At 40.0% G+C, this 20,642-nt stretch overlaps 1 protein-coding gene across 8 annotated transcripts in view; it reads right to left on the minus strand.

Moving 5' to 3' along the window:
• The window catches only part of sipa1l2 (signal induced proliferation associated 1 like 2), a 113,704-nt gene that overhangs the window by 68,319 nt on the left and 24,743 nt on the right, over positions 1–20,642 (minus strand). The gene's annotated exons all lie outside the window — the stretch shown is intronic.

The raw sequence follows: 20,642 nt of genomic DNA on the forward strand, positions 1-20,642 counted from the left end.
TAAGCAGTGTGGTAAAGAATAAGCTCTGAAAGAAGCCGATGAGTTCTCCAAGCCAAGGATTGAAAATAGTAGCGTCATAAAACAGGACTAGGTGCAAACTCTACACCAAAAGACAATGTTCACAGATTACAGCAACACCAACAACCAATCTAGCATATTCCCAGATTTTTTTCCCCAATTTCAGAAGAAAACAACATATAAGCTGTTGTTTGAAAGCACGTGTACCACAACAGCCAACTCTAGGCTATTTGAGTGTATTCCCAGCTTTTCTTCCAACACGCTGTACTGCGGAATGTCATGGTCGAGTGTGAAAATGCAATAAACACTACAGACAAAGCATTACCAAAAAAAACCAAAACATTTTAGCTGGTGTAAGATTTCTCAAACAAAAAAAAAACTTCAATATTTGGCACTCATGGTTATTTCATTCAGAAGTGATTGCATTTATTATGAACTTTACAACAGTCCTGTGTAACAGACAATAAAGGGACTGGGAAACACTGATACAACTGAAAACCACACTGCAGTTGCACATAGAACTGACCCTAACTTGCAAACAACTAATTCTTCATAGCCTATAAACTGTTCCGCAAGGATACTAAAGCATATTTCTTATGATCATGCTCTCCTTTGCCCAAAGCTGTACATTTCATAAAGCATGCACAAACTGATCTTTATCTTGCAGATAACTGGAAAAAATCAAAGAGAAGATGGTATACAGCACCAGTGCAAACGTTTAACACTGTTAGTGGAAACGGAACATATATTGCTCTTAAGGGCAGAGCTGATTAACATCACAAGATGAGTGGGATGACGAGAAACACACTTCTGTAAAGGCTAATAAATTCGCTCATTTGGCGGTGAAATAGTAAGTCATATGGAACCAAGTAAAGAAAAAGGGATGGAAGACATCTTTTCTCCGAAAGGAGATGGAGAAATTCTGAAACTGGGGACCAGGTCGCTCTGCAAAGACCTTTGTTAGACACACTGGATGCTTTTTAAGGACTTAACCATTAGTCTTAACCATCAGGCACAAAAGCAGAGACAAAGCTTTCCAAGATAATTCTTGTAGAATAATTAAACTAAAGCATAATTTCTTCCATTTTCCTGAAAGGAATTGTTGTCAAGTATACATTGCAATGTTTCTATTTGGAATGCAGCATGACCTGAAGTACTATGTGAGAAATGGCAATACTACTCATGGAACTTAAAACATAAAACATACCAGAAATATGTTACCTGTATATACGTGACTTTTTTTCCCATTAGGGCTGAAAACATCTTCAAATTGTGTTGAAGACAGATACATTTATGACATACTGCTCTTGTTCATAACTCAAATGTGACATTTTTTCTTTGAAAAGACCTTATACTGTACTTTAGGGCAAATTGTTAAGAATGTCTGACAGTGGACATGACTGAAAAGGAAACAGACTAATAGGTATAGACTGGGTGTGTATTTGAATGAAATAATGAAGCACAAATTTTGCCCTTCACAGACTGAAAAAATTCTACGGCATGTTTTACTTGCAAGTGGAACTCTAATTTAGCCAAGACTAACATTTTTTAAAAAATGTCTTCCGGAGGATTATTGCAGTTTCTAGGAATGATTACTTTGCTCTCAGTCTCCTAATAGTTAGAAATACTGGCAAAACCATTTTTAACACTATTTCCTTTCAGGCTCGCAGCACACAGTGGAAAACTAAACTACAGTAAAGAAAAACAGTTATTATTTGTTATGTAATGCAAACATTAATTGCAGAATGGCCCAAGGTATCATCTTTTTTCTTTAAAATATCTGAGGGTTTCTCATTCTAATGTTTTAAAACCCAGTCTGCACACAACAATATTCTGTTCAAAGGCTTAACAGAGGAATAGTCCATAAAGATAAAGAGGAAACTAAATAGAAAATAAAACGACATGCTTTGTTTATAATACATGAACAAGATCAGTCTGCAAATTGATTGTGTCTAAGCACACAGTTCATTAGTTTTTATTTTTTAATGATGGGGCCTTATAAAACAGGAACAACTTCATAGAAGTACATTCCATTATAAACCTTTAGAGAAAAAGGTGAAACAAACCAACACAAATCCCGGGAAAAAGAAATAAATGCCGATATCTTCAGAGAAGCATCTGATCTTAAGCAAAAATAAGCAGTGTAGGGCTCTGTAATATGACATGCCATGCATGATCTAAACGATAAGGTTATGAAAGTGGAAGGTCTTTGTTTCTTGGATGTTCCTACGTAACAAATAATTCCTAAGAAGAAGAGAATGAAGCCCAGCTCAGTAGAAAAAACTCCCACCAGCAGAGGGGGCATTAAGAACAATGCCCACATCTCACCAGATTTGAATTCAGAAAGCAACTACAATAAAAAATAAGAAAAAGAAAAACATCCTGTAAGAATTCTACAGAATGTTGTGATTGGCAGTCTGGAGGGCAATGGGTGTATGATTAGATAGCTCTGGCAACTGAAGAAGGCTCACCTTTTCATAACACATGAAAACAAGGAAGAGACAGAAACATCTTGCTGAGTAAGTGCTCTGGGACCTTTAAACAGCTCTTCATCTAGCCACTGTATGTGTACTCACTGTACAACATGCTAGGAAATGACTGAAAAGCAGCAAGACACGTCAAAACAGATCCCTGTCAATTCACAGTGCATTAATCAAACATCTCAGGCTCTTTCTAAACACAGCTGAAACCATAAATCACATTCAGATTGCGTTTTCTTTTACAGGTGAACACTTGAGAATGGTTACCTTGGACAAATAAGTCACCGCAATAATGGGAGATTTGCAATTAAGTGCAAAATATTGTCATGCACGAAAACTGTCCATCGGTGCAATTAATATATACAGTACAGTCAGCACCGTTATTTTCCACCAAATTATGACACTCAACAATTGGCACAAAATAGTCAGCACTAGAGAATTTAAGATATTGTTTACATTGTTAGGTATATATAATATTTCTAGGTGTTGGTTGTGCTTCTGTGTGGACACACTGAAGAGCAGCTCACTTGCAAAGGTGATGCGAGTAATACGCAGCTTCACCAGGTCGGTACTAGCACGATGAAGGCGAATGTCTATTTTTTTTGCAGAGGAGTCCTTTCTTGTAGGTATGTCCTGATAATCAGGTTACTCTGACCTTGAACTTCCGTCTGAACTTGTTTTCTTCTTTATGTAGGGAAGAAGCCGCTAAAAAGGGCTCAGCAGTTCCTATCCAGCACCTTAAGGCACAGAAGCATCTTTAGCATTATGATTCTTATTTTAAAAAAGGGAGCAATGGTCATTAGCTCTTTTCCATGTAGTAGCTGCTCAACTCAATATTTTGCTGCTGAAGAGCCCAGACGTTCATAAAGGTTTACAAATAAGCTCCCTGACCCCGAGCGTTGAATAAAGATTTAGGATTATGAATACGTATCAAAGAAATATAGCCTCTGCGTGCACTCTTCAAATTAAGAGTCTGTTGCCATGTTGGACCTACAGAAAAGCCCACTCTACAGTATGGGATTACTTATAAACAGCTTTACCTCTCCTTGCTATCTTTAAATCTCTAATGTGCCTTATCACACTAATCACACAACTAAAGCAGGTCACAAACTTGTTGCCATCATGGTGTTGTTTATCACCCTTTAAAGCTGGCAGCAGGCCTGATGTCTGCTGAGTAAGAGCAGTCAGAGCCAGCAACTGCAGACAATGTTCGGAGAACATTTCCCCTATGCTTCTGGCTTCCCTAAAACACCTCAGCAGGTCACAAGGCCTCAGACCTCAGACTGCACTCAGCAACTCCCTAACAGTTGCCATTTCTGTTGTTGTTTAGCACGCCATCCAAAGTGTAGTCTCTAAAGTGAATGGTTTCCTGCTCCTTCTGCCCATGGTTACAAGAAGGGACAATTTACACAACTATAATCAAGAGCATGATACATTCCACATTTGTGGAAGTTTAATTGGTTTTCCATACTTTATCCATCTTTGTTTTCTGCTGTGGTTTTCACAAAGTTCACTTTCCTCAACACCAGACTCGAACTGAGAGAGAGCGCTGTGCCTCAAAAAATTATCCTTGATACAAAAAATGTCCTGGTTTATAAATAGATGTGTTTGCTTGGAAAACATCTGTCAAGACTGGTGTTCGCTAAGTCCCTCTGCCCTAGACCGGTGGTGATTTCATTCTCTTTTTCTTTTTACAGCTCAAGTGCGTGATGATGACGCTCGGTGTCAGGTTATCTCCATCTTATTAAGGATGTGGACAGGTTTACTGCAAAATTAGTTCTTACGAATTATAGTGGATTCTAAATTACTTTAGATAGGTCTGTAGGTCTAAAGTCCCTCTTTTTGAAGGAATCCCTGATGGAATAATTCAACAAAACCAGAAATAAGAAACTTATCTTGTAAAACAAACTATAGTAAATACAGTATTTTAATCTTGGTTTTGGTTAGACAATAAGATTGCTCATACACCAAGGGGCCCCCAACAAATAGTTTATTCAAGCTAAGCAAAAAGTAGTAAAAGCTTGTACATTCACAGGGAGAAATCAATTCAACTTGACTTACAAAAAATAAATTATTAAAACTAAATGTTTAATTCAGAAAGAAACGGCTTGGGAATAGCTGAAGTGTAGAAATCCAGAAAAAAAAACAACATGCTTATGTAGTACTTACAAAAATGTCTCCGCAACTTGGTGGGATCTGATGGAATTCTCAGAATTGCTTTACAGTCATGGGAGACCATCTGGACCAGTGTGGCCATAGATGCAAAAAAGGTATTAACTGAAAATAAGGTAATGAAATAGTCTAAAATTATTAATAAGATGTTAATAATGAATGCATGCATGCTATATAAAGGGATTAAAAAATCCTCATTAAAGAAATACCTTGGTGTCTAAGAGTCAATGCAAGTTTAAGATTAATGCCCCAATTTGAACATCTTTGCTTCAATGCTGAGGAGTATTTGTTATTTTCCATCTCTCTAATGACCAACTATTCACATGAAAACACAATACAGCGGAGACCTGCGTTGAGTGAAAATGAATACCTTCTGGGCTGAAAGCTTTGAGCATCCATTAAAACCACCTACTCATTCAATTATCATTACAATTCCTATATATAATATGCTCATATCTCCTTGTAATATCCCTCTGGTAGGACTGAACCGCCTTATGAAGAGACCCCAAGGGATCACAGCCCTTGAAATGAATGAATCATTAGAACAACAAGCTTTGTAAATGTTGTCCACCAAATTTAAATCTTCACATAGGTTAAACACAAAAGCTGACAACTGCAATTTGTAACGACTGTGGTGTTTTACTAAAGAATACAGAAACAAAAAAACAATAATCTTCTCCATTCAACAATCCTGTCCCTTTTTATTCTGGGGGAAAAAAAACTCCCAGGGAGCTAGAAGATTTTATCTGGGAGACCAGCCACAGACATTTGGATCCTTAGTCATACCACATGACTAGTCACTTCACCACATGTACAGTGCTAGTGATTGTGACCCCTCACTGAAAAGAAAATAATCACATTTAAGAGGAAAATAAACACCTGAAGGCATTTTCCTTCCCCTTCATTACTCCCGCGACAGTATATTTCTTGAATGAGCAAAACAAACGTATCAGAAAGGCACTGCTGGATTACATCTGGCCTAAAGTACTAAAGCACAAAGGAGAGCAGTGCTGTTCTACTCAAGCTGGGGCTAGACTTTAAGAAGAAAAAATCTGGTTTTCATCTTATTTTAAAGGGCAATTGCTTTGACCTCACACTAAGGGCAATTCTAGGCCAAACTCTTATTTAATTCCAAACTCTTGCAGCCAGAAAGGCTATAAAACAGAAAGCTACCAGACACCAGTAGCTCTGATGTGTTAAAACACTCCTTTTTCCTATGTGGTCGATCTACTATAAAATGTTAATCAAGCTGCTAATGGAATAAGAAAGAAAATGAAAGATCGGCGGGGGGGGGGAGGTTTAGGAGTCAAGCCAATGTCATGAAATTTATACAGTATCAATTAGAGGACTATTCAAGTTGCTCTGGACAGCTGTCGGGGTTTTGTTTTTAAATGAGGACCAGAGCATGGAGAAATTGATCACCCTCTTTCACACAGGAAGGGATCTCTCCCGTCATTTAGGGCTCAAGCACCCTTGATGGGGGGGAATCAAGAGTGACACGCCTGAGTGCTACATTTGGTACAGTCCCACCCATTCCCAGCTGGCTCTATTCAGGAAACTGCCAGTAGAACTCAGCTCCCAGCATGTTGCCTTTCATCTCCCCCAACAATACAATTCAAACACTTGACAGGAAGGCATCCAAAATGAGCTGGACTGAAAGCTGTAAATTATTAGCACTCATGTAATTCTGTCACAGTTCACAAAACCCTCCAGCAAAATATTTTGCACCAAGGCCTCTCTGTGCCTTCACATTCCCCAAATTATACAGTAATTCATGTTTTTTTATTAAGAGACAATTTAGTACTCCATCCGAAGTGTACGGTGGAATACTGTCCCAGCCCTGGTGGTAAATCTACAGGGGGGTCCACAAAGAGAGGTATTTTTTAATGTGGGGATATTCCACCAGCTGCAGCAATGATTAATTCCTTCTGGCATCAGCGGTTTCATGACCCTAAGCTGAGCAGCAGCTCGAAGAAGAGCTTGGCTGCTAGTATCTCAGCGATCCCAGGATCTCTTCTTGTAAGAAGCCGGGCCAGCGGCTTCAACAACATGGCGGAGTAGCTCCTTCCCGATTCCCACAAGGCTTTGTGTGTAAAAGTGCTGCCTGTCGTCGGCTCCAAGCGCACTTTCCCATAGCTTGCCCTCGTGTCATCTACTTTGTATCTCGTTGGTAGTTCTGAAAAAGTTCAAGAGGTGGGCTTCGTCAGCGTCCCTGAGGATTTTGAATACTTGAATCAGACCTCCTTATAGTCTTCTTTGTTCAGGACTGAAAAGCGTCCATTTTAACCATGTCAGAATACAGCATTCCTTTAAACCTGGGGAATTATCATTTCCATATCCTTATATGGAATAAAAGTAAGGCTTACTAGTCTAACGCTAGTGTTGTTTTGTTGCCCCCCTTTTATGGATGAGTATGACATTAGCAATTTCCCAGTAAATGGGTCTTGGGTGACTGCTGGAGTTCTTGTTATTGCTTATGAATAACATTTTATTTCCAAAGTATCTCATCGGGGGTTTTATCTTAGGTGTATTGTGTTAATTGCCAGGGATAAAGATTTCTGAGAAGCGAAAAAAATTGTAATAATAAAAGCACTTTCAGTATCTATAACTTCTGAGTCTTCTATTCTATTACTTTGGATTATTACAGACAACTTTAGACCACATGGCAAGGCTAAATAATGACCAGTTGACAATTAAAACCGATAGAAGAATGAATACTGGGCAGAGGCACATTACACATTTGTTAACAAAGCAAAAATAAAGACATGGTAAATTAACGAAAGGCAAATTGACTTATAAAGGTATTGGCTTATATTTCTGAATGTAGCCTATCTTATACTCAAGCTCTTTTATACTCTCAGCTTCAGACATTTAAAAAAGGAACTACTTTTAACCTCATCCATACCAGTTTATCTTTTAAATAATCAACTATATCTTCTAATCTGCCTTTTCTCAAGGTAACTGAAATTTATGCTTTACAAATTTCCCATTCTCTGCATCCAAACTCCCACACTATTAGAATAATGTTTCAGATGCTTTTTTGTTAGTTTAAAAATAGCAGGACGTGCATACTGTATAACAGATTACACTTTCTTCCAAGTTCCACACGTCCAGTCAAAACTCCCTGAATTCCACTTCTATTTCACTTTTGTTTGTTATAGCCTAAACAGCTGATTCAGCTTAACAGCTGTTTCAAGCAGCAGCCGAACATTCCTGCTAGCTGTAAATGAATAAGACAGCACCACATGGTATCGCACTTCGGGAACTGCCCTGCCTTTCCCAGTTTTTGAATGCCTGTACTGGATATTCTTCATCATCTTTTTTTCAATTTCACTTTATTGCTTTGTTGAATGCCTTTTGCATTTTTTGCTGCTTCAAAGTTTTCATGTCAAAATCATGAGGCCTATCCTAGAGAGAAACATTCTAGGTGCGACCTTCTGGTTATACAGAAGCAAATATTCCAGCAAAGATGATTTCACCAGGACCACCTGGCTCTTCTCCTTAACCCACCAGGCTTTGATTACACCAAACAACAGCCTTACAAGTTATGCTTATTTTGCATATTAACAATGCTTCTGTTGAGCCCACATAACTCTGGAAGTCATTCACTTACAAAACAGTGGCAGCCTGTGCAGTTCTCCTCCTAAACATCTGTACATGTTCTTAACACAGGTCTGAAGACAGATGTCCAGGTGTTGTCATGTGAAAATACACATGATGACCACATTAAACAGATGATCACCCCCCAAAACCATGGAAAGCCCTAAATGTGTAACATGGTGGAAAGAAAAAACAGAATAGGTCCTGCATAAATGATATATAGCTCCTATTGTTTAATATTTTCCATGTTACTTAACGTCATGCACTACACCCTTGGTGTCTGGGCAGCTGGGTGAGTTTATTACCACACAAACCAACAGTCAGCCTTACAATAAGATAATAAGAGAGACAAAATACAACACAGAGGAAAAGCTCCTTAGGATAATCAACAGTGTCCCAAAACACTCACATAAAGAGTACTTAGACAGAGCCACAGGACACATGCCACAAAAGTCAACAGAGTGGTCTTGAACAAAAGAAGCCTTGCAATGCAAGTCACTCAGAGTGGTTGATGTATTTTACAGCTTTGCTCCTTCCCAAACAAACGGCACCCTCTTCCACAGCAGGGCAAAGCAAACAGGATGAGCTGCCTGGGTCTCCTGTGAAGTATGTCCTTTCGGCATTCACAATCTCCAGGCAAGCTGTGGCCAGAGAGTTTCATCTGTACTTCCACGGCAGCCTCCTCCTTGTGAGCAGCCAAGAAGACAGCAGGACACTCCAGCTACATAATGTACACTACTTCGGATCCAGTCAGTCCGAGGGGTGGATCCCTCAGAAACGCGCAGAAGAACTGGGGCAAACATCGGGCTTGCTTTCAGGTTTGGAAGTGAAAAGCGCTGGGATTTGATTTGGCTTGTGGACCTGCAGTGCAGACCCTGGTTTTCGTTCACCACGACAGGGCAGGACAAGTTGTCTACATGAAGACAACAAGAGCTGGAAAGCAGCACAGCTTCGGCTTACTCATTACAGCTGTGAAAATATAGCACGTCAAGGACAGCACTCTCACACGCTGCCTCGACATGGAGCAGGAGTCTACCAGCTCAGCTGCAAGTGACAGAGAGGTCTGCTACGCTATTTTTTAAAAATGCATACCATTTGCCTTTATTTTACGCTGTTATTTACAAATATTTAAGTCATTAATTCAAATTCACTGGCAAAAGAAATCCTGAAAAATTAATTTTGACATGTTTGAATCCATCTGGAATACAGGCTAGAAGAAACAGACCAGGCGGGAGTCACCTATACCTTTTTTTCCTAAACAGGAAAACTAGGTATTTATCACAATTAAGCTATTAATGGTAAATTATTTGGATTTCTCCACTCTTTAACCTTTCCCATAATCTCTACCATATGTTGAGCTTGAGATACAAGAGAATCCTCTGGAATATGCTGATCTGAAGAAGAGCAGAAATCTGCAGTGGTGATAACGATCAACTGTTAGTGATCAAAACAACTTTAAAATGCGATGCAAGACAGTGGAATTCTGCCACAAACTCATCTCATATTTTAGCTCATTAGGCTTTATCTAACTGCAGCACTACAGACACTGTACAATACACTGTGAACATGCCTTTGAAGGCATTTCAGAAGGTCAGCTAGAAAATAGGAGGCCACACAGGCTGCTGTGCTTTTCATAAGAGGCTAATTCACTACCCTCTAAACCTTCACTTCTGGCAAGCTGAGTTCAGGTCCGTCTAAGAGGATGAGTGAATGGATCTTGGTCTCACTGCAAACACCAGTATAGAGAAGCCCGCATTACAAAACTGCCGAAAAGCCCAGCTCCATTCAGCAGATGCATTAAATGAAAGCCCGTGACTGAATGGCCGAGTTGTCCTGATGAGGACTAAGCTGCACTTGTTAGCTGAGGTATGAGAGGAAGCTGTTATTTAGGGTGCCAGCTGGCACTGGGCCTGCCTCTGGCCATGACCGCTGTCCTTCATCACTCACAAGCACTGAATTTTTGAAGGGACGAATAAACAAGAAAAAAAAATGAAGGAACATTCTTTTTTTCTCTCCCTTGCATTGATTACTCCACCTTGCCTTTATCCCAAAATAGCAGGAAGCCGTTTACTTTCAAAGCAGGCACAGATCAATAAACAAAACAAATACTAGGAGAAGCCATATGTCACCCATTTAACTTGTTTATAGTCTGTTTCTCAGACGAATTAATGTGGTAGGAAAACAGTCCTCCACCTACACATTCTCGAATTCTGCAGTTATTTCAGTTGCTTCTACTCAATGCAGGTCATTTCCATTTTGAATGCAGCATAATATGCATAGACCAGCAGGTCTCACAGGCTGTGATTTGGCAGATGCAAGACTCCTCCACTGGCAGGTGTATTAGTTGACTGACTGCACACATTACTGACAGTCTGTGATCAACAGGCTGAAAGCGCTGTGCAAGCAACTGGAAAAACAGTGCCAAATACACAACATTCTGTTTGAAAGATCAGACCCCTTGAATGAACTTGTTAATATTTATGAACAGTCTATGATGAAACAGCATTTCCTTTACTTTAAAGGGGGCACTGTTCCAGAATGATGACTACCTTCGTCGTTTCATCATAAACGCTGCAAGATGGCTCACAATAATCAGACCATGACATGGCTACTTAGTAATGTGTTTCATTTGTCATTACTTCTTATAAAACTTTTAAATAAACAATTTAGGCACAATGTCTGCTTGGGCTAGTCATCCCTGGCAAGGCATCGCTGCACTAAAGCTGAATAATGTTAACGTGCCTGAAGAATGAAACGTATAGAACCAAACAAAGGGAGTTGGAGGAAAAGGCTACTTTTGTTCAGCACTCTTTGGGGACAGGCGATAGCAATCTAGATCAGATGTGTCCTGACAGCCTTTTCCCAGAGCAGTGCCAGTGGTGGCTCAGAAGATATTCAATACAAATTTTGGCATTGCGTTCATTGGGTGTGAAAAATAACCAGTTTTACTTCACTGGCTTCATGTTCTCTGGCACAGATGTGGGCTACTCCCTACAGACGCACTTACAGGATGAGGCTGTTCTACATAAATCGGTCTTCCAGGATTCAGCACACTTACAATGAAAGTGTTCGGAAACAACTCCTACAGCTCTTAAAGCACCGCCTCCTCTCCAGTGTACTGCTTGACAAGAATAAAATGATTTCAAGACGGAGCAGGGAGGGCAGGAATAAGCTGTCTCCTACTGTATGTGTCAGTGTGTTTTAGTTACAGCCCTAACAGTACTATCCAGACAGGGACAGTATTTGTTTAATTACATTATTTTTTTTAAGTGTAACTCAATGATGATGTTAACAGCATATAAAAGGCAACAGGCAGGAGCCTGATACCGTGCACTTTCACAGTTGTAGGAGAAAAACAGTATATTGCCACCTTATTGTATTCTGCCTATTTTTAAAAGGGTTCCAACTAGTTGATAATGAATCCTAGACATCTTCAGACATACATTTTTATTAAACTGGTTCAGGAAAAGAATTTCCTGCAGAATTAATTGTTATATAAAAGAATACTGCAGTGACAGTTTGTGTTTGACATTTGATTTCATGTAGAATGTAATAGAAAAAAACATGCACAACTGGGAAAACCAAAAGTTAACCACTATCTATGCGCCATGAACAGACTATTAGGATGCTGTTAATTTAAAATTCGTTCTTAAAATTTCAGATGTCCTTTTTAAGTTTTAGATAGTTACTTCAAGTTTTGCAGTGATTTTTATCTGCTTTTTATCCCTACAAATCCTTCTCCCGACTTCAAGAGACTTGTTTTCTTAGATGCCTAATGTAAATGGAATTTAAGAGTTCAGCATTAGGAAAAGACACCAACCCTAACTTCAAATATTAATGCACAATGCAACAAGCTAAAATACACTTTGGAGACACCGCACAACTAAACTTTCAAAAGCTGCTTATGTATACATTTTCATATAAGAAAACCATGATAGAACCAACAATACCAACAACGTCCAGTACCAACCCAGTCAAAGTGTCATGTCTCATGTCAGCCGTCCCTTAAAAAAAATGCATCTGATAGTGGACGATGGTCATCTGGCCCCAGAACCTGTAACCACCAGCACCCAGATGGTCTCAGTGCTCTAGAGAGAAGAATGTGATTCTATATTCCAAAACAATAGCCAACACTGCAGGATTCTCTCCTTCTGCTCACCCTGTGAAACTGTCATCATAATAAAAAGCATCAATCCACCAGGGGCTTTAGGAGGACAAACAAGTGCCAAATAGTACCCAAAACAAACTGGGACATTACAAAAAGGAGAGTTTAACTCAGCCTGATTAAAAAGTGAAAAATAAAACACCAATGCAAACTGCTGGGGACATTTTCAAGACAAATGCATAAATGCTTGAAAGTACCACTTCCTCGGTCATAAAATGTGTACACAAGGAAGGAAGGATATTGTTTTTTGCTAGTGTTTTTGAAGGGTAACTAAAATTACAGTACACACCCTCAAACGATCACGCAAAAACAAAAATACCTGTAACTTCCTCCCTGTCAACAGCAGCCGTAGAAGAGAACGACACTGAGGGCAGCAGCAAGCTGTCTTCTAAAACATGTTCCTGTGTGTGCTGTACAAGCAAGTCCCTCACCACAAACAGGCAATTGGAAGTAATGTCCAACTTCCAAATAGTGGCTGTGAATCCAAAGCAGACAGAGGAACACAGTTTGCAGCCCTGCGACTTGCTCTGTTATACACCTTACAAAAGCAGAGGAACCCTGGAAGCAGAGCAGGCTCCCAGCACAGCTAACCTGGTTTCAGAGAGAGCTGCTAAGTGTTTAGATTACTACCCAGTAAAATAAATGGCATGAGAGAAAAATGTGTGTTGAAATCCCAGGAAGTGCTTTAGGTTAAAAGTTCAGATGCTAGCTTGAAGCATATAAAATGTATTGTACAGTTTTAGACAGATGCCATCAATCTCTTGCTTTTTCTGATGCAGCAGCGCATTCTGTATATATTTGCCTTGGAAGCTACATTCCTTGAACGAACTATACCCTCAAAAGCCACCAAATAAAAGCTGTGTAGAAACCTATGTCAAACCAACCTGATGATGACATCCCTCCTTCAGCCATAAATCCTTCAGCACAACTCTGCTAGGGGCTGGAAACAAAGGGGCTGTCTTGCCATTACAATCCAGTTGCCATTAAAAAGCACTTCTCACTATGTTGAGGATGCACAGAGAACTTCAGTCCATGAAAGAACTACAAAGAAAAAGCACTGATTCTACGAGCACTGAGCACTTCTTCTTCCCCTAACTAGCAAGGTCCCTGCATTCCAACGTATCAGTCCTTAAGCAAGTATCCGAGAGATTGGGGCCATTTTTTCTGAATGCCGAGGGAGAAATCTGGCTGCCGTTGGGAGTCAATTAGCTGAAATGCATACAGCTGCCCTATAATCCACACTCCTCCTCCTCTTCCTTAGACAAAGCTACCAACTGCTGAATGTAATCTAATAATTAGCATATGTAAGGGAAAGGGCTAGACCGTGACATTCAGCTTATCTGCTTCATAGAAAATCGATTGTTCCGAAACAAACCCACAGTCCACTATGTGACCTTAGAAATTCCAGATGACTGAAGGTTGTATTGGGTAGGAACAGCAGGAGATATAAGAATCTACTTAAAAATTCTGATCCTCTGAGCTTGCCAAAAAACTTCTATTTTACAAACTGCACCTGAAGTGCTAAAGGTATAAAAGAGAGCAGAATCTGGCTCCTTCAGAAATAAATTAATCCATTTTAAATCCATATGCTAAGGCTGCTCAATTTCTGCAGTATTTACAAACCTTATTTATGTTACAGTTTTCAATGACCCATACAATATTCCTAAAAAATAACAAGGTGTTTTCTCTGTCAATGTGTGCAGTGCGCTTTGGCAAAACGCATTTTCTCCCTGCTGGCCTCCAGTTTATCACTGGTTTTGGGCTGAATGTGGTCTCTGAGCACCAAGTGATGCCCACATCCAGTCAAACAGACTCCAGCGAAAAGCATATTCTGGCAACAGGTCCTCTGAAAACAGATAAGAAATTTAAAGTTCCAAGGAGATGGTAAATATTTGGGGTTGATTTTCCGGATGCAGTTTGCTGTGTGTATCTAATCTGTTTCATTCAGCAGTTGCCATAGACCTCAGAGAACAAACAGCAAAAAAACGGTCCTGTGTAGTAAACAAACATAGGAGTGGAGGGGTCAGTCAAAAGGCATTGCAGCTCCACACAATTGATAACATTTCAAATGTGCCTCTTCTCCACCAATCACCTGCCAACGAAGCACGGTCCGTTCGCACCACAGTCGGCTTTTGTGCTTTGATTTCCCCATTTAGAAAAACATCTTGTAGTCCACTGTGTATTAAACATTGCAAGCCTTTCAATTTCAGGACTCTCTGTTGCAACTATGCAAGTGGAAAAAGAACAAATTGTTCATTTTCCAAGTCTTCTCGGCCAATTTTGCATTAGAGCGCTCCGCTCGTCTGCTGATAGCACCCTATAATGCAATGCAGCTCTCTCACGTCTTGCATCAGTGCTGTGAGTGGAGAGAGCAGCTGGATCGGGTGTCATCCAGTCCCAGTCAGCTGCTATGGCTGCCACTTCTCCTCAGGGCAGTATAACAGCAGGGCTGCCTGGACAGTTAGCTGGCTGCCTGCATGTAAAACGTCTGCAGGCCGAACAGTAAGCAGGGCCTGTCCGAGGTTAGCAAGGGAGGAGGAAGAAGAGGAGAGAAAGAGCTGAAGGGATTACAACAATAACAGCTGGTTCTTCATCCAGAAAGGTCCAAAGCACTTGCTCCTTAAAAAGGAATACCAGTAGTACAGCTACCATTCTGTGTCAACTGATCATTCATTTAATGCCGTTGCTTAGAATTCTGCAACAGTTTAGGCCCGAACTGATATCTACTCACCATGTAATGTGCTTTTGAACTGGGAATGGAAATTGGGGGCTTCGGAAAAGATTATTTCTTTTAACTTTCCATATCATGCGATGAAACACCGCCTTCGCGGAAACGGCCTTTTTGTCATTAAGCGCCACAAGGCATCACTTCCCAACAACCTGCAATTTATTAGCGAGCTGCAGAAGGAGTACCATACAGAACAGCCATTCATTTTCCCGTGTCAGCTGGGTCTGCAAGGTCCACTGAGCAATTAACATACCAGGGTGGCAGCTCGAAACCTTAAACATTCTTCCCCCGCTGCAGTTCAAGTGGAGAAATAAGGAGAGAGAAAAAAATCCAGCGCCGACACGAAGAGGGCTGTGTCTGTTTGAGGAAAAAGGGCACACAACACATCAAAGCTGTCCTGGCAAGCAATCGTTGATGAATGCACGACACCAAGCAACTGGCAGCACTTGAGAAGGCTGCTGTATATCAAACGAGTGAAATAAACAGCTTTGCACAAGATGAAAACCTAGAGATGCATTTTGTCTTCTCCACAAATTATGGGTTATTGCTAAACAAAGAGGTTAATGGCATTCAGAATGCAACAGAGAGAAAAAAAGGGGGGGGGTATTTTTTTTATATAAAAAGGTCTCCTTAGTTAAAAACCGGCCCACTGCAACTATTCCAAAGTCTTCAGTGATGCCATTCTCACCATCCAAGTGCAGTGCCAGACACACACTCTGGTATGCAATACATGCTCGCTTCACACTTCTGCCAAGGAGACCCCACAATCCTCCGCCACAAACTGTTATGGGTGCAGCTGTCACTGTTTGCTGAATAACAACACAAGCTGATGAAGAGTTCACAAGATGGGAGAAGCTAGGGTGCAGCCTCCATTTTTCTCATTAAGAGATTAAACAATATTAATTACATTTCTGAACAGTTAAACGCTCGAAACCAAAGTGGATTAGTTAAACTGTGGCTAATACAGTTCTGTTTTTTAAGGACGATTTCCATTAATAATGCTTTGTTGTACTTCTCATGATCAGTACAGTTCTTATTTAAGCGATAATATATCAGAAGGATGTCTGCTGAACCTACTGTAGCAGCCTTATTCATATCTTAATTATCTTTTTTGCTTTTAAATTTAAATATACATTTTCATTTGTATATTGATTAAATACAGTACAATATTATTAAAGAAATTGATATAGAAGATAATGTACCATAAATTACCTAGAGAGCATTGGCCATTTTCTACATTGACTGCTTATATTGAAGAGCAATCAAATCAGGGCTAAATGAATTAACTGAAATTCCATCAAGCTTTTTTAAAACAATATATTTTACTGTATTTACTAGCCTATTGCTCAAAATGTTTCCTTCCATTTTTTATACTACTTTGGGAATTTCATTCAGTCAGTCAGATCTCTAGAAAAACAACTAGATAAAGTTCAATATTCTATATTCTAACAGTGAAAAAAAAAAACATTTGAGTCCAGCTTAAAAATGAGCTTTGAGACATCAATAGTCTACTAAAGAGAGTAAATTACCCTTAACAGAATGTTGTCAGTCTTAAATTAAAGCTAATGGCAGCCTTCCAGCACAGACTATGTTATTAGTTCCTTTGTTTATAGATGTCTGATGCATATCATTTTCTAAAAAATCTCTAAAGGTGAACCTGGTTGCATTTTAAATTACTAGACATTCTAATGTGACACTTCAATGTTTTAGAACAGGAAGCCAAATACTGAAAGACCGGCTGCACTATAGTTGTAGAGTTAAATGTTGGACCACATTTAATCAAGTGTGTAGCACTTAATCAAGTGTGTAGCAAAATCATCCCTTTCAAAAAAGCTTCAACACAAGATGCATGAGAATGTGTCTATAAGAACAGTCAGATATGTAACATTCTGCCCTATTGCTTTCCTTACAAAACCTCTGACATAATTCATGCTCCTTGCCGGGCAAAATCAGAATCAAATTGTTTGCAACCTGCAAGGGTCTGTGAGCAGACAGTCATCAAGCGGTCAGCACAGAAGATCTGCTGTTTTCTGCGGCCATCTCCATCCTGTGAACCCTGGCCCAACATGCCTCTGAGTAATATTTATGCTTACATGGTTCACTGCCTGTACTTTACATGCCCCATTTCAAACTTTTCAACAGATAGCTCTGTTTAAAACAGCTCTTAAAAATGTGGTGCTCAGAACACATGTGGATACTGAACCACGAGGCATTCGGCAAGGGTCCTGATAGGGTGTTTACATCATGAATTTACACAACCGCTTGGGCAAAATGGGACAAAGGGCCTTCTTTAATCTCTTATTTTTTCTATGTTCTTACTGGAATGCAAAGGCAAGAGGAGAGCATCTGTTCTCAGCATGCTTTGGTTATTCTGCAAACTTAGACAATTAATGTCCAGTAAGCAGGACTGCAGCATGGAACCAGATATGCATCCTGGGATTTAATGAGTTAGAAGTCCATGCTGGGCCAAAGTTAAACTTTGCTTCTGGAAAACAATGTTGCATTTCATCACTTCACTCCTAGACACAGCATTTCAAAGGAATGAAAGAGCTACAGGATATGTTTCCTTGCTATTTGCCCCTTGCTGACATATTCAGTGTACATGTAAGGTACGAAAGGTGCATCACAAATCTATGACAGAACCCTGTCAAACCCTGGGCTCCCTCCTCTGGGAGCATGAACACCTGTCCTTAAATAACTGCTAGGTGTCTTCTGCACAGAATTAACAAAGCGAGAAAGGCTTAATAGCGAAATTTGTCTATAATTTCTACATAACTTACAAGAAAAAGATTGGCAAGAGAGGAGCAGAGGACTACAAATGTCATCTGCTATAGTGTTATGCTTTGGAAAAGTCATGAAGAACAAATCCGGGGTAATGGAGGGGAAAAAGCCATGTGGAGCGAGCAAGATTCACAATAAATCTTTCTAATGAACTTGTTCTGACAAGGACAAGGACCGGACAAGAGTTACGTACCTTCTTTTGTCGAACACACATTCAGCCTTCATTACCTATGAATGAGTCTGTCTACCAGACCAGTGGCACACTTTCCCGTCACACTGCGGACCATCTGCAATCCTAACTGAGCAGCTTTGGCGAGTACTAAGAGTGGCACAAATCAGGTGGTCGATGAAGGGCAGAGATGTGATGTCAGAAGTCAGGGGGGTCATTTTAAACTTACTGCTGCTCCACTCTCTGTATGCCAAGAGTGCAAAGCCAGGCAGCCTCGCAACTGTGCCCAGTTGCTAGGTAACTGGTTGCTCATATGACGAGCTTGAATGACAGCATATGTCTCTTGTGTGCTGAGAAAAAAACAACACGTCTTTACAAAGAAGGTTTGCAATCTCATACTTCATTACAAGCTGCCGTTTGCTTCAATGCACTTCTATTTGACATTTATGGAGAGAATCAGGTAAAAGTAATATCAGGCCACGGGCTGTGAACATGAAAATTGTCAAAATGGGCACAGAAGGAATGTCATTCTACTGTCGTCCCCTCTCAGTTTTATACGCTTATTAAACTGTTTCTTGCTGTTAACCTACAAGTTAAACTTCATTCACATTCCTTAAGACACACGGTACATAGAAAACGTGTCTGTCAGGAAGAAATAATGATGCAGAGGTGTACAGTGCGTTTTGGAATCTTTGACTGGACTAAATAAGCTTCTTTGTTACATAAAATACAGATTACAAACAGAAATCTAAAAGTGAGTGCAAGATACAAGATTGAGTAAGATAAGACTAAGGTCTTTATATTTGATTGCATTTCTAAAATGTCATTTCAGAGCATGAGAAATCTGGGTAGTTGTCAGTGAATTGGTTGAAGTGGCCGATACAGGCAGTGAGTTTTGCGTTATCATACTGGCATACTGTTGCAGTGCATTGCTCAAATTAGCAGCACATAATTCAAGTATTGGCATAAGACACTGTTTGGTCTGGTTGCAATCAAGCCAAGAGTATGAAGCTGACTCTTCCACTCTAGAGATCCTGCTGAATGCATCGCTGTTTGGGGGCCAGAGTCTAGAGGGATAAAAAAGGCTGCTGTTGCAGGCCACAGAGTTCTGGCCTGCTAATGTTTCCAATACCATCAGCTCAATTACCTGCAGATAGACCATTTCCAGGCTCATTCCTCTTCCTTACTCTACACAGTCTGATGCAGAGAGATGGATTGCAGGCACCTGTGTGCATTGCTATTGTTTTTTTAAAGACTGCTGGCAGCTGTTAACCAGGCATCCATATGGAGTGGAATAAAGCCTATGAGGTCAGATAGTGAAGCAGGATGCAAAAGAGACCTTTGTGCTATGCTTGAATGTAATGGATACATTATTGTAGGTATTATCACATTTCCTCCATATATCCCTCTTGAACTGATGAAGCAGATTTCAAAAAGCATTAATAAATAGGTAAACAGGAGCCTAGAATTGCAAGCACATTAAGATTCCTCAGAGGAAAGTGCTGCAATTTAGTTACCACTTTGAAGGACTTTTCTGCAAACTACTGTAGACGAAGGCAAAGCAAAGAATGTGTGGTTATTAAAATCTCTTAACATGAAACCCGCTTGTGTTATTGTATTATTACAAAGATCAGTCAATGGATATGGCACTGCTTAAACAAACATTACTGCTTGACTTCACTATGCATCGGTTAAAAGCACAGTGAGTATTTATATAGGAATACCACATTAAAACAATTACTCTACAATTACTTTTGATAAGAAAATCAAAAATAATCTTGAATATGCAGAATATGCAGTCTTACAAACTTTAATTCAATGCTTTGGCCTCCATGCTTTATTCAAGCCAGCTATTTAACAGCATTGTTTGACTAAAATAGAGTGTGTTTTGCAGTTTTGGATTTCTAAATGGCTTTTCAAGCCTCTTAAAATGTGGCATATGCAACACATGGTCTCTAGGCACACTAATTCGGAAAAAAATCTCTTACAAAGCTCGCTCAAGAATGGTGGCCAGCAGATGTACACAGCAGCCTACTGACATGCAAATAAAACATGCAACTATGAATGCAAATGTAACTGTAATTAAACAGCATAACAAAGCTTACACAGCAGAGGGAAAAGGCTGTTTCTCGAATGCCTGGGCCAGGAGAGAGAAGAGTGTAGCATATACAGTACATGCTTGCTTTTCTGTCCCTGCTGCTGTTTAAACAGTGAGGCATGAAAATAAACTGTTCTCTCAGCCAAGTAAGGCTAAAGTATTTGTGCTTTTGGGATGTAGGAGTGTTTAAAACAGGCTCGAGATGAAGAGTTCAATAAAGAGAGAGGCTTATTATGGTGCAGACATTGAACACCACCCACAGCCTTGTAAAGTAACACAGGCGGCAGCGATGGGATATCAGCCGAATTATTTCCATTCACCCTTTAGGTTAGATAAACACATTTCAGCTTGAGTCCATTTTTCATAAGGGAAAGAAAGAACACTGCGTCGCGGCTTCTTAGAGTCATTCTGGCACAGACCTGGCATAGCCT

The sequence above is a fragment of the Lepisosteus oculatus genome, chromosome 17 (assembly GCF_040954835.1).
Source record: "Lepisosteus oculatus isolate fLepOcu1 chromosome 17, fLepOcu1.hap2, whole genome shotgun sequence".
In the NCBI taxonomy this organism is placed as follows: Eukaryota; Metazoa; Chordata; class Actinopteri; order Semionotiformes; family Lepisosteidae; genus Lepisosteus; species Lepisosteus oculatus.